Consider the following 11,453-nt stretch of genomic DNA (forward strand, 5'->3'; position numbering starts at 1 on the left):
AAGCACTTCTCAAATTCACAATTACTCTACTAGCATGACTTTGATATTATTACCTCCATATCTCAAAACAATTATCAAGAATCCAACTTTTCTTAGTATTCAACACACTCAAAAGAAAGTTTCACAAATCTTGAATACCAAGCATGTTATTATTAAGCAAATTACCATGCTATTAAGACTCTCAAAATAATTTAAGTGAAGCATGAGAGATCAATAGTTTCTTTAAAACAAATCCACCACCGTGCTCTAAAAGATCTAAGTGAAGCACATAGAGCAAAATTATAACGCTCAAAAAATATAAGTGAAGCACATAGAGCAAAACTACTTAGCTCAAAAAGATATAAGTGAAGCACATAGAGTATTCTATCAAATTCTAATTCATGTATGGCTCTCTCAAAAGGTGTGTACATCAAGGATGATTGTGGCACACTAACAACCAAAGAAACAAATAATACAAGACGCTCCAAGCAAAACACATATCATGTTAGTGAATAAAAATATAGCTCCAAGTAAATTACCGATGGAAGTGGACGAAAGAGGGGATGCCTTCCGGGGCATCCCCAAGCTTTGACTTTTTGGTGTCCTTGGATTATCTTGGGGGTGCCATGGGCATCCCCAAGCTTAGGCTCTTGCCACTCCTTGTTCCATAATCCATCACAAGAATTCACCCAAAACTTGAAAACTTCACAACACAAAACTTAAAGTAGAAAACTCGTGAGCTCCGTTAGCGAAAGAAAACAAAAGATCACTTCAAGGTACTGTAATGAACTCATTATTTATTTATATTGGTGTTAAACCTACTGTATTCCAACTTCTCTATGGATTATAAACTATTTTACTAACCATAGATTCATCAAAATAAGCAAACAACACACGAAAAACAGAATCTGTCAAAAACAGAACAGTCTGTAGTAATCTGTAGCTAGCGTAAGATCTGGAACCCCAAAAATTCTAAAATAAATTGCTGGACGTGAGGAATTTATCTATTAATCATCTGCAAAAGTAATTAACTAAATAACACTATCCAAATAAAAGTGACAGCAGTTCTCGTGAGCGCTAAAGTTTCTGTTTTTTACAGCAAGTTCAACAAGACTTTCCCAAGTCTTCCCAACGGTTCTACTTGGCACAAACACTAATTAAACACAAAAGACACAACCAAAACAGAGGCTAGATAATTTATTTATTACTAAACAGGAGCAAAAAGCAAGGAATAAAAATAAAATTGGGTTGCCTCCCAACAAGCGCTATCGTTTAACGCCCCTAGCTAGGCATAAAAGCGAGGATAGATCTAGGTATTGCCATCTTTGGTAGGCAATTATTCAATGAGGAATCTATATTTCTTAGAAATTTATTCCTTTCTAGTGATTATCAAACTTTTAGGCACAAGATCAAAAAATTCATTGTAGCAATTGGTTCCTTAATGATAGCAAAAAGATTGGGATGAATACTTATAGATTTAAGATCCGCAGTTTCCTTACTAGATGATTCACCCTTATTTTTAGGAACATACATAAGCTTGGCAATTTTAGTAGGAGGACTTGGAGTATTCTTTACATAAGAAAAATCGGTTCCCAAGTTTGTAATGATACCCTCAAGTTTATCAATTCTAGTAGAATCTAAGTTTATCTTCTCATTAACTATGGGTTCATTTTCCTTAATACTTTTCAAAGTCATTCCTACCTTAGATCCATATTGAGTAATTTGATTGTGGATATTTTTATCTAGATTTTCAATTAATTCAATAGTAGCAACTTTATTTTCAATAATTTCAAGTCTTTGCATAACATGCTCCAAAGTTAACATGGTTCCGTTAACCAAAAGAGGTGGTGAGCCAAATAAATCTAACATAGCATTATAAGAATCAAAAGTATGGCTACCCAAGAAGTTCCCTCCAGTAATGGTATCGAGGATATATCTATACCAAGGATTAACACCTACATAAAAATTGCGGAGAAGAACTGAAGTAGATTGCTTCTCGGTAGATCTATTTTGAGCATTGCAAATTCTATACCAAGCATCTTTTAGATTTTCTCCCTCCCTTTGTTTAAAATTTAGAACTTCATTCTCGGGAGACAATGGAGAAGATATGAGACTAGCCATGACGACAAGCAAACAAACTAGCACACGAGCAAACAAAAAGCAAGCGGGCAAAAAGAGGCAAATAGAGAGGGTGAATAAAACGGCAAGGGTGAAGTGGGGGAGAGGAAAACGAGAGGCAAATGGCAAATAATGTAATGCGAGAGATAGGGATTGTGATGGGTACTTGGTATGTTGACTTTTTGCGTAGACTTCCCCGGCAACGGCGCCAGAAATCCTTCTTGCTACCTCTTGAGCTTGCGTTGGATTTCCCCGAAGAGGAAGGGATGATGCAGCAGAGTAGCGTAAGTATTTCCCTTAGTTTTTGAGAACCAAGGTATCAATCCAGTAGGAGGCCACGCTCAAGTCCCTCGTACCTACGAAAAACGATAGCTACTCACAACCAACGCGATTAGGGGTTGTCAATCCCTTCACGGTCACCTACGAGAGTGAGATCTGATAGATATAATATTTTTGGTATTTTTGGTATAAAGATGCAAAGTGAAAAATAAAAGATAAAGTAAAAGCAAAGCAAGATTAAAGTGATGGAGATTGATATGATGAGAATAGACTTGGGGGTCATAGGTTTCACTAGTGGCTTCTCTCAAGACCATAAGTATTCTACGGTGGGTGAACAAATTACTATTGAGCAATTGACAGAATTGAGCATAGTTATGAGAATATCTAGGCATGATCATGTATATAGGCATCACGTCCGTGACAAGTAGACCGAAACGATTCTGCATCTACTACTATTACTCCACTCATCGACTGCTATCCACCATGCATCTAGAGTATTAAGTTAAAAACAGAGTAACGCTTTAAGTAAGATGACATGATGTAGAGATATAAATTCATGCAATATGAAATAAACCCCATCTTGTTATCCTCGATGGCAACGATGCAATACGTGCCTTGCTGCCCCTTCTATCACTGGGAAAGGACACCGCAAGATCGAACCCAAAGCTAAGCACTTCTCCCATGGCAAGAACTACCAATCTAGTTGGCCAAACCAAACGGATAATTCGAAGAGACTTGCAAAGATAACCAATCATACATAAAAGAATTCAGAGAAGATTCAAATATTATTGATAGATAGACTTGATCATAAACCCGCAATTCATCGGTATCAACAAACACACCGCAAAAAGAAGATTACATCGAATAGATCTCCACAAGAGAGGGGGAGAACTTTGTATTGAGATCCAAAAAGAGAGAAGAAGCCATCTAGCTACTAACTATGGACCCGAAGGTCTGAGGTAAACTACTCACACTTCATCGGAGAGGCTATGATGATGTAGAAGCCCTTCGTGATGACGGCCCTCTCCGGCGGAGCTCCGGAACAGGCCCCAAGATGGGATCTCATGGATACAAAAAGTTGCGGCGGTGGAATTAGGTTTTTGGCTCCGTCTCTGTTCGTTTGGGGGTAGGTAGGTATATATAGGAGGAAGAAGTACATCGATGGAGCTCCGAGGGGCCCACGAGGCAGGGGGCGCGCCCTAGGGGGGCGCCCCCACCCTCGTGACCGCCTCTCTGATGCCTTGGCGTAGGGTCCAAGTCTCCTGGATCACGTTCGGTGAGAAAGTCACGTTCCCGAAGGTTTCATTCCGTTTGGACTCCGTTTGATATTCCGTTTCTTCGAAACACTAAAATAGGCAAAAAACAGCAATTCTAGGCTGGGCCTCCGATTAATAGGTTAGTCCCAAAAATAATATAAAAGTGGAAAATAAAGCCCAATATAGTCCAAAACGGTAGATAATATAGCATGGAGCAATAAAAAATTATAGATACGTTGGAGACGTATCACCTCCCACCCTCGTGGAAGCCTCGTGTCCTTCCCAGACTGCTTCTTATTTTCCTATTTTTCTAAATATTCCAAAACGGAGAAAAATTTCCATTAGAACTGTCTTGGTGCCCGTTTACTTACCGTACGACGTACCTATTCCTTTTCGGGGTCTGGAACGTTCTGGAAAGTGTCCCTTATGTATTCCTCCGGGGTTACGATTTCAATAATATTAGTTTCAACATTTATAGGATTACGTGAGATATAATGTTTTATTCTTTGACCGTTCACCACCCTCGGATTTGTGCCTTCGAAGTTGTTGATTTTTATGGCACCGGAACGATAGACCTCCTCGATGACGAAAGGGCCTTCCCATTTAGAGAGAATTTTTCTGCGAAAAATCTTAAACGAGAGTTGTATAGCAATACATAATCACCTACATTAAACTCACGCTTTTGTAACCTTTTGTCATGCCATCTTTTAACTTTTTCTTTAAACAGTTTGGCATTTTCATATGCCTGGGTTCTCCATTCATCAAGTGAGCTAATGCCAAAAAGCCTCTTCTCACCGGCAAGTTTGAAGTCATAGTTGAGCTCTTTAATAGCCCAATATGCCTTATGTTCTAATTCAAGAGGTAAGTGACATGCTTTACCATAAACCATTTTATACGGAGACATACCCATAGGGTTTTTATATGTAGTTCTATAGGCCCATAGTGCATCATCAAGTTTCTTGGACCAATTCTTCCTAGATCTATTAATAGTCTTTTGCAAAATTAATTTGAGCTCTCTATTGCTAAGTTCTACTTGACCACTAGACTGTGGATGATATGGAGATGCAATTCTATGATTAACATCATACTTAGCATGCATTTTATGAAAGGCACCATGAATAAAATGTGAACCACCATCAGTCATTAAATATCTAGGGACTCCAAACCTCGGAAAAATAACTTCTTTAAGCATCTTAATAGAGGTGTTATGATCAGCACTACTAGTTGGAATAGCTTCTACCCACTTAGTAACATAATCAACAACAACTAAAATATGTGTATACCCATTAGAGGAAGGAAAAGGTCCCATATAATCAAAGCCCCAAACATCAAATGGTTCAATAACAAGTGAATAATTCATAGGCATTTCTGGACGTCTACTAATATTACCAATTCTTTGACATTCATCACAAGATAAGACAAACTTACGGGCATCCTTGAAGAGAGTAGGCCAACAAAAACTGGATTGCAATACCTTGTGTGCAGTTCTATCTCCAGCATGGTGTCCTCCATAGGCTTCGGAGTGACACTTGCGTAGGATCTGTTCCTGTTCATGCTCAGGTACACAACGTCTAATAACACCATCTACTCCTTGTTTATAAAGATGTGGGTTATCCCAAAAGTAATGTGTGAAATCATAGAAGAACTTTTTCTTTTGCTGGTATGTGAAACTAGGTGGTATAAATTTAGCAACAATATAATTAGGATAACCAGCATACCATGGAGCAGTTCGAGAAGCATTTATGACATTTAATTGTTCATCAGGAAAGCTATCATCAATAGGTAGTGGGTCATCAAGAACATTCTCTAACCTAGAGAAGTTGTCTACAACGGGGTTCTCAGCTCCCTTTCTATCAATAATATGCAAATCAAATTCTTGTAGTAGGAGAACCCATCTAATAAGTCTAGGTTTAGCATCTTTCTTTTCCATAAGGTATTTAATAGCAGCATGATCAGTGTGAATAGTTACTTTAGAATCAACAATATAAGGTTCGAACTTATCACAAGCAAAAACAACTGCTAAAAATTCATTTTCGGTAGTAGCATAATTTCTCTGGGCATTGTCTAGAGTTTTACTAGCATATTGAATAACATTTAATTCCTTATCAACTCTTTGCCCTAGAACACCACCTACAGCATAATCACTAGTATCACACATAATTTCAATAGGTAAATTCCAATCAGGTGGCTGAACAATAGGTGCAGAAATCAAAGCTTTCTTAAGTATTTCAAATGCTTCTACACAATCATCACCAAATACAAAAGGAATATATTTTTGTAATAGGTTAGTCAGAGGCCGGGAAATTTTTGAAAAGTCCTTAATGAACCTCCTATAAAAACCGGCATGACCAAGGAAAGTTCTTGTACCTTTGATGTCCTTGGGACACAACATGTTTTCAATAGCATCAACTTTAGCTTTATCAACTTCAATACCTCTTTCAGAAATTTTATGCCCCAAGAAAATACCTTCATTAACCATAAAGTGGCACTTCTCCCAATTCAAGACAAGATTAGTTTCTTCACATCTCTGTAAAACTCGATCAAGGTCGCTCAAGCAATCATCAAAATAGGATCCATAAATGGAGAAATTGTCCATGAAAACCTCACAAATCTTTTCACAAAAGTCAGAGAATATAGCCATCATGCATCTTTGAAAGGTAGCAGGTGCATTACATAAACCAAAAGGCATACATCTATAAGCAAAAGTACCGAAAGGGCAAGTAAAAGTGGTCTTTGCTTGATCATCAGCTGACACAGGTATTTGAGAGAAGCCAGAGTAACCATCTAGAAAGCAAAAATGTGTATGTTTGGATAATCTTTCTAGCATTTGATCAATGAAAGGCAAAGGGTAATGATCCTTTTTAGTAGCTTTATTTAATTTGCGGAAATCAATTACCATTCTATATCCCGTAATAATTCTTTGTGGAATCAATTCATCTTTATCATTAGGAACGACAGTAATACCTCCCTTCTTAGGGACACTATGGACATGACTTACCCACTAACTATCAGCAACGGGATAAATTATGCCTGCCTCAAGGAGCTTTAATATTTTCTTTCTTACCACTTCTTTCATCTTAGGATTCAGCCGTCGTTGGTGATCAATAACTGGTTTGGCATCTTTCTCCAAAATTATTTTGTGGTGACATAGAGTGGGACTAATGCCCTTAAGATCATCAAGAGTATATCCAATAGCAGCGCGGTGCTTCTTTAGAGTTTTCAATAATTTTTCTTCCTCGTACTCTGAAAGGTTAGCACTAATAATAACAAGATATATCTTCTTTCCATCAAGATAAGCATATTTAAGAGTATCATGCAATGGTTTAAGCTCAAACACGGGATCACCCTTGGCTAGAGGAGGATCCCCTAGGATTTCAACATGCAAATTGTGCTTCAGAATAGGTCCCCGTTTAAAGAATACTTCATCTATTTCCCTTCTTTCATTCATAAACATATCATTTTCATGGTCTAGCAAATATTGTTCTGAAGGATCAGTGGGAGGCACGACAATAGAAGCAAGACCAATTATTTCATCTTTACTAGGCAATTCTTCATCACGGGGTTGTCTATGAAACTTAGCAAAATTAAACTCATGAGACATATCCCCTAAACCAATAGAAACAATATCCTTATTGCAATCTATCTTGGCATTAACAGTATTCAAGTTGGGTCTACGAAATATAATGGGACAAAAGCTATCTTGTGGGGAACCAAGAACAAGAAAATCAGTAGGATATTTAACCTTCCCACACAAGACTTCAACATCTCTAACAATCCCAATTGGTGAAAATAGTATCTCTATTGGCAAGCTTAATGGTAACATCGATATCTTCTATCTCAGCAGGTGCAATATCATGCATAATTTCTTTGTATAAGGAATGAGGTATTGCACTTGCACTAGCACCCATATCACATAAGCCATGATAGCAATGATCTCCTATTTTAACAGAAATAACAGGCATGCCTACAACAGGTCTATGTTTATGTTTAGTATCAGGTCTAGCAATTCTAGCAGTCTCATCACAGAAATAAATAACATGCCCATCAATATTATCAGCCAAGAGATCTTTAACCATAACAATCTTAGGTTCAACTTTAACTTGCTCCGGGGGTTTGTGTGTCCTAATATTACTTTTGTTGACTATATTTGAAACTTTAGCATAATCCTTTATTCTAACAGGGAAAGGTGGTTTCTCAACATAAGCAGTAGGAACAACAGGATCATTATAAGTGATAGTCTTTTCTTCAATTATAATAGGTGCAACTACTTTTACTTCAATGAGAGGATTATATTTAAACCACTTCTCCTTAGGGAGATCAACATGAGTAGCAAAGTATTCACAAAAGGAAGCTACTATCTCAGAGTTAAGTCCATATTTAGTGCTAAATTCATGAAAAGCATCGGTATCCATAAAAGACTTAACACAATCAAACTTAGGTGTTATACCTGACTCCTTACCTTCTTCGAGGTCCCAATCTTCAGAGTAGCATTTAATTCTTTCCAATAAATCCAATTTGAATTCAAAGTCTTCATCATAAAAGATTCAGTATAAGAAGTATCGAACATGGAGCGATTACTGAGAGAAAGCCGAGCATAATTTTTTTGAATAATCATTTCTCTTGAGAGCTCCTGATTGGGGAATGAATATAACATTGACTTAAGCCTCCCCCAAGCTTGAGCGATGCTTTATCCTTCGCGAGGCCAAAAATTATATATGCAATTACGATCACAATGAACAAGATGCATAGGATAAAACTTCCGATGGAATTCCAATTTCAATCGCTTGTAGTCGCATGATCCCATATCATCACATAGCCTATAACATGTCGATGCATCTCCCTTCAAAGATAAAGGGAAGAATTTCTTCTTGATAACATCATCGAGCATACCTGCAAGCTTAAATAATCCACAAACTTCATCCACATAGATTAAGTGTAAATCGGGATGCAATGTTCCATCTCCTGCAAAAGGATTAGCTAGCAGTTTCTCTATATACCCAAAGGAATTTCAAAGTAAACATTTTTAGTAGGTTCAGTAGGTTGAGGAGAAACTCTTTGCTCTACTAGTCGGGGTGAAGATACCCCGAACAAGCCCCTCAAAGGATTATGTTCCATAGTAACAAGTGACAGTAAATTTCAGCACACTATATAAATTTTCCTTACCAAATTCCACCTACCAAAGGCACTTCACTCCCCGGCAACATCACTAGAAAAGAGTCTTGATGACCCGCAACTATAGGGGATCTATCATAGCTTTTAGGTAAGTCAGAGTGTCGAACCCAACGAGGAGCAGAAGGAAATGATAAGCAGTTTTCAGTAAGGTATTCTCTGCAAGCACTGAAATTATCGGTAACAGATAGTTTTGTGATAAGGTAATTTGTAACGAGTAGGAAGTAACAAAATTAAGTAAGGTGCAGCAAGATGGCCCAATCATTTTTGTGGCAAAGGACAAGCCTGGACAAACTCTTATATGAAGTAAAGCGCTCCCGAGGACACATGGGAATTATCGTCAAGCTAGTTTTCATCACATTCATATGATTCGCGTTCGGTACTTTGATAATTTGATATGTGGATAGACCGGTGCTTGGGTGCTGTCCTTACTTGGAAAAGCATCCCACTTATGATTAACCCCCATTGCAAGCATCCACAACTACAACAGAAGTATTAAGGTAAACCTAACCATAGCATGAAACATACGGATCCAAATCAGCCCCTTACGAAGCAACGCATAAACTAGGGTTTAAGCTTCTGTCACTCTAGCAACCCATCATCTACTTATTACTTCCCAATGCCTCCCTCTAGGAACAAACAATGGTCAAGTGTCATGTAGTTGACGTTCACATGACACCACTAGAGGGATGACAACATACATCTCATCAAAATATCGAATGTATACCAAATTCACATGACTACTAATAGCAAGACTTCTCCCATGTCCCCAGGAACAAACATAACTACTCACAAAGCATATTCATGTTCATAATCATAGGGGTATTAATATGAATAATGGATCTGAAGATATGATCTTCCACCAAGTAAACCAACTAGCATCAACTACAAGGAGTAATCAACACTACTAGCAACCCATAGGTACCAATATGAGGTTTTGAGACAAAGATTGGATACAAGAGATAAACTAGGGTTTGAGATGAGATGGTGCTGGTGAAGATGTTGATGGAGATTGACCCCCTCCCGATGAGAAGATCGTTGGTGATGACTATGGTGATGATTTCCCCCTCCTGGTGGGAAGTTTCCCTGGCAGAACAGCTCTGCCGGAGCCCTAGACTGGTTCCGCCAAGGTTCCGCCTCGTGGCGGCGGAGTTTCGTCCCGTAAGCTTGCTTATGATTTTTTCCTCGATGAAAGACCTCATATAGCATAAGATGGGCATCAGAGGGCCACCAGGGGTCCCACGAGGCAGGGGCGTGCCTAGGGGGGGTAGGGCGCGCCCCCACCCTCGTGGCCAGGGTGTGGCCCCCCTCTGGAACTTTCTTTGCTCGATATGTTTTATATATTCTGGAAATAACTTCCGTGAAGTTTCAGGACTTTTGGAGCTGTGCAGAATAGGTCTCTAATATTCGCTCCTTTTCCAGCCCAGAATCCCAGCTGCCGACATTCTCCCTCTTCATGTAAACCTTGTAAAATAGGAGATAATAGGCATAATGCAATAAACATCGATATAAAAGCATGATGCAAAATGGACGTGTCACACACCCAATACAATGGTAAGTTGTATAGGTGCAGTAGTTCGGCGAAGAGATGGTGATACAAGTGCAATATGGATGGTAGATATAGGTTTTATAATCTGAAACTATAAAAACAGCAAGGTAACTAATGATAAAAGTGAGCAAAAATGGTATTGCAATGCTAGGAAACAAGACCTAGGGTTCATACTTTCACTAGTGCAAGTTCTCTCAACAATAATAACATAATTGGATCATTTTACTATCCCTCAACATGCAACAAAGAGTCACTCCAAAGAAACTAATAGCAGAGAACAAACGAAGAGATTATTGTAGGGTACGAAACCACCTCAAAGTTATCCTTTCTGATCGATCTATTCAAGAGTCCGTAGTAAAATAACACGAAGCTATTCTTTCCGTTCGATCTATCCTAGAGTTCGTACTAGAATAACACCTTAAGACACACATCAACCAAAACCCTAATGTAACCTAGATACTCCAATGTCACCACAAGTATCCATGGGTATGATTATATGATATGCATCACACAATATTAGATTCATCTATTCAAACCAACACAAAGTACTTCAAAGAGTGCCCCAAAGTTTCTACAGGAGAGTCAAGACGAAAACGTGTGCCAACCCCTATGCATAAGTTCACAAGGTCACTGAACCCGCAAGTTGATCACCAAAACATACATAGAGTATATCACGTGAATATCCCATTGTCACCACAGATAAGCACATGCAAGACATACATCAAGTGTTCTCAAATCCTTAAAGACTCAATATGATAAGATAACTTCAAAGGGAAAACTCAATCCATTACAAGAGAGTAGAGGGGGAGAAATATCATAAGATCCAACTATAATAGCAAAACTCGCAATACATCAAGATTGTGCCGAATCAAGAACACGAGAGAGAGAGATCAAACACATAGCTACTCGTACATACCCTCAACCCCGAGGGTGAACTACTCCCTCCTCGTCATGGAGAGCACCGGGATGATGAAGATGGACACCGGTGAGGGATCCCCCCTCCGGCAGGGTGCCGAAACAGGGTCCCGATTGGTTTTTGGTGGCTACTGGGGCTTGCGGCAGCAGAACTCCCGAACTAGGTTATTTTCTAGAGGTTTCTGTAT

The sequence above is a fragment of the Triticum dicoccoides genome, chromosome 2A, assembly GCF_002162155.2.
Source record: "Triticum dicoccoides isolate Atlit2015 ecotype Zavitan chromosome 2A, WEW_v2.0, whole genome shotgun sequence".
NCBI classification, from domain to species: Eukaryota; Viridiplantae; Streptophyta; class Magnoliopsida; order Poales; family Poaceae; genus Triticum; species Triticum dicoccoides.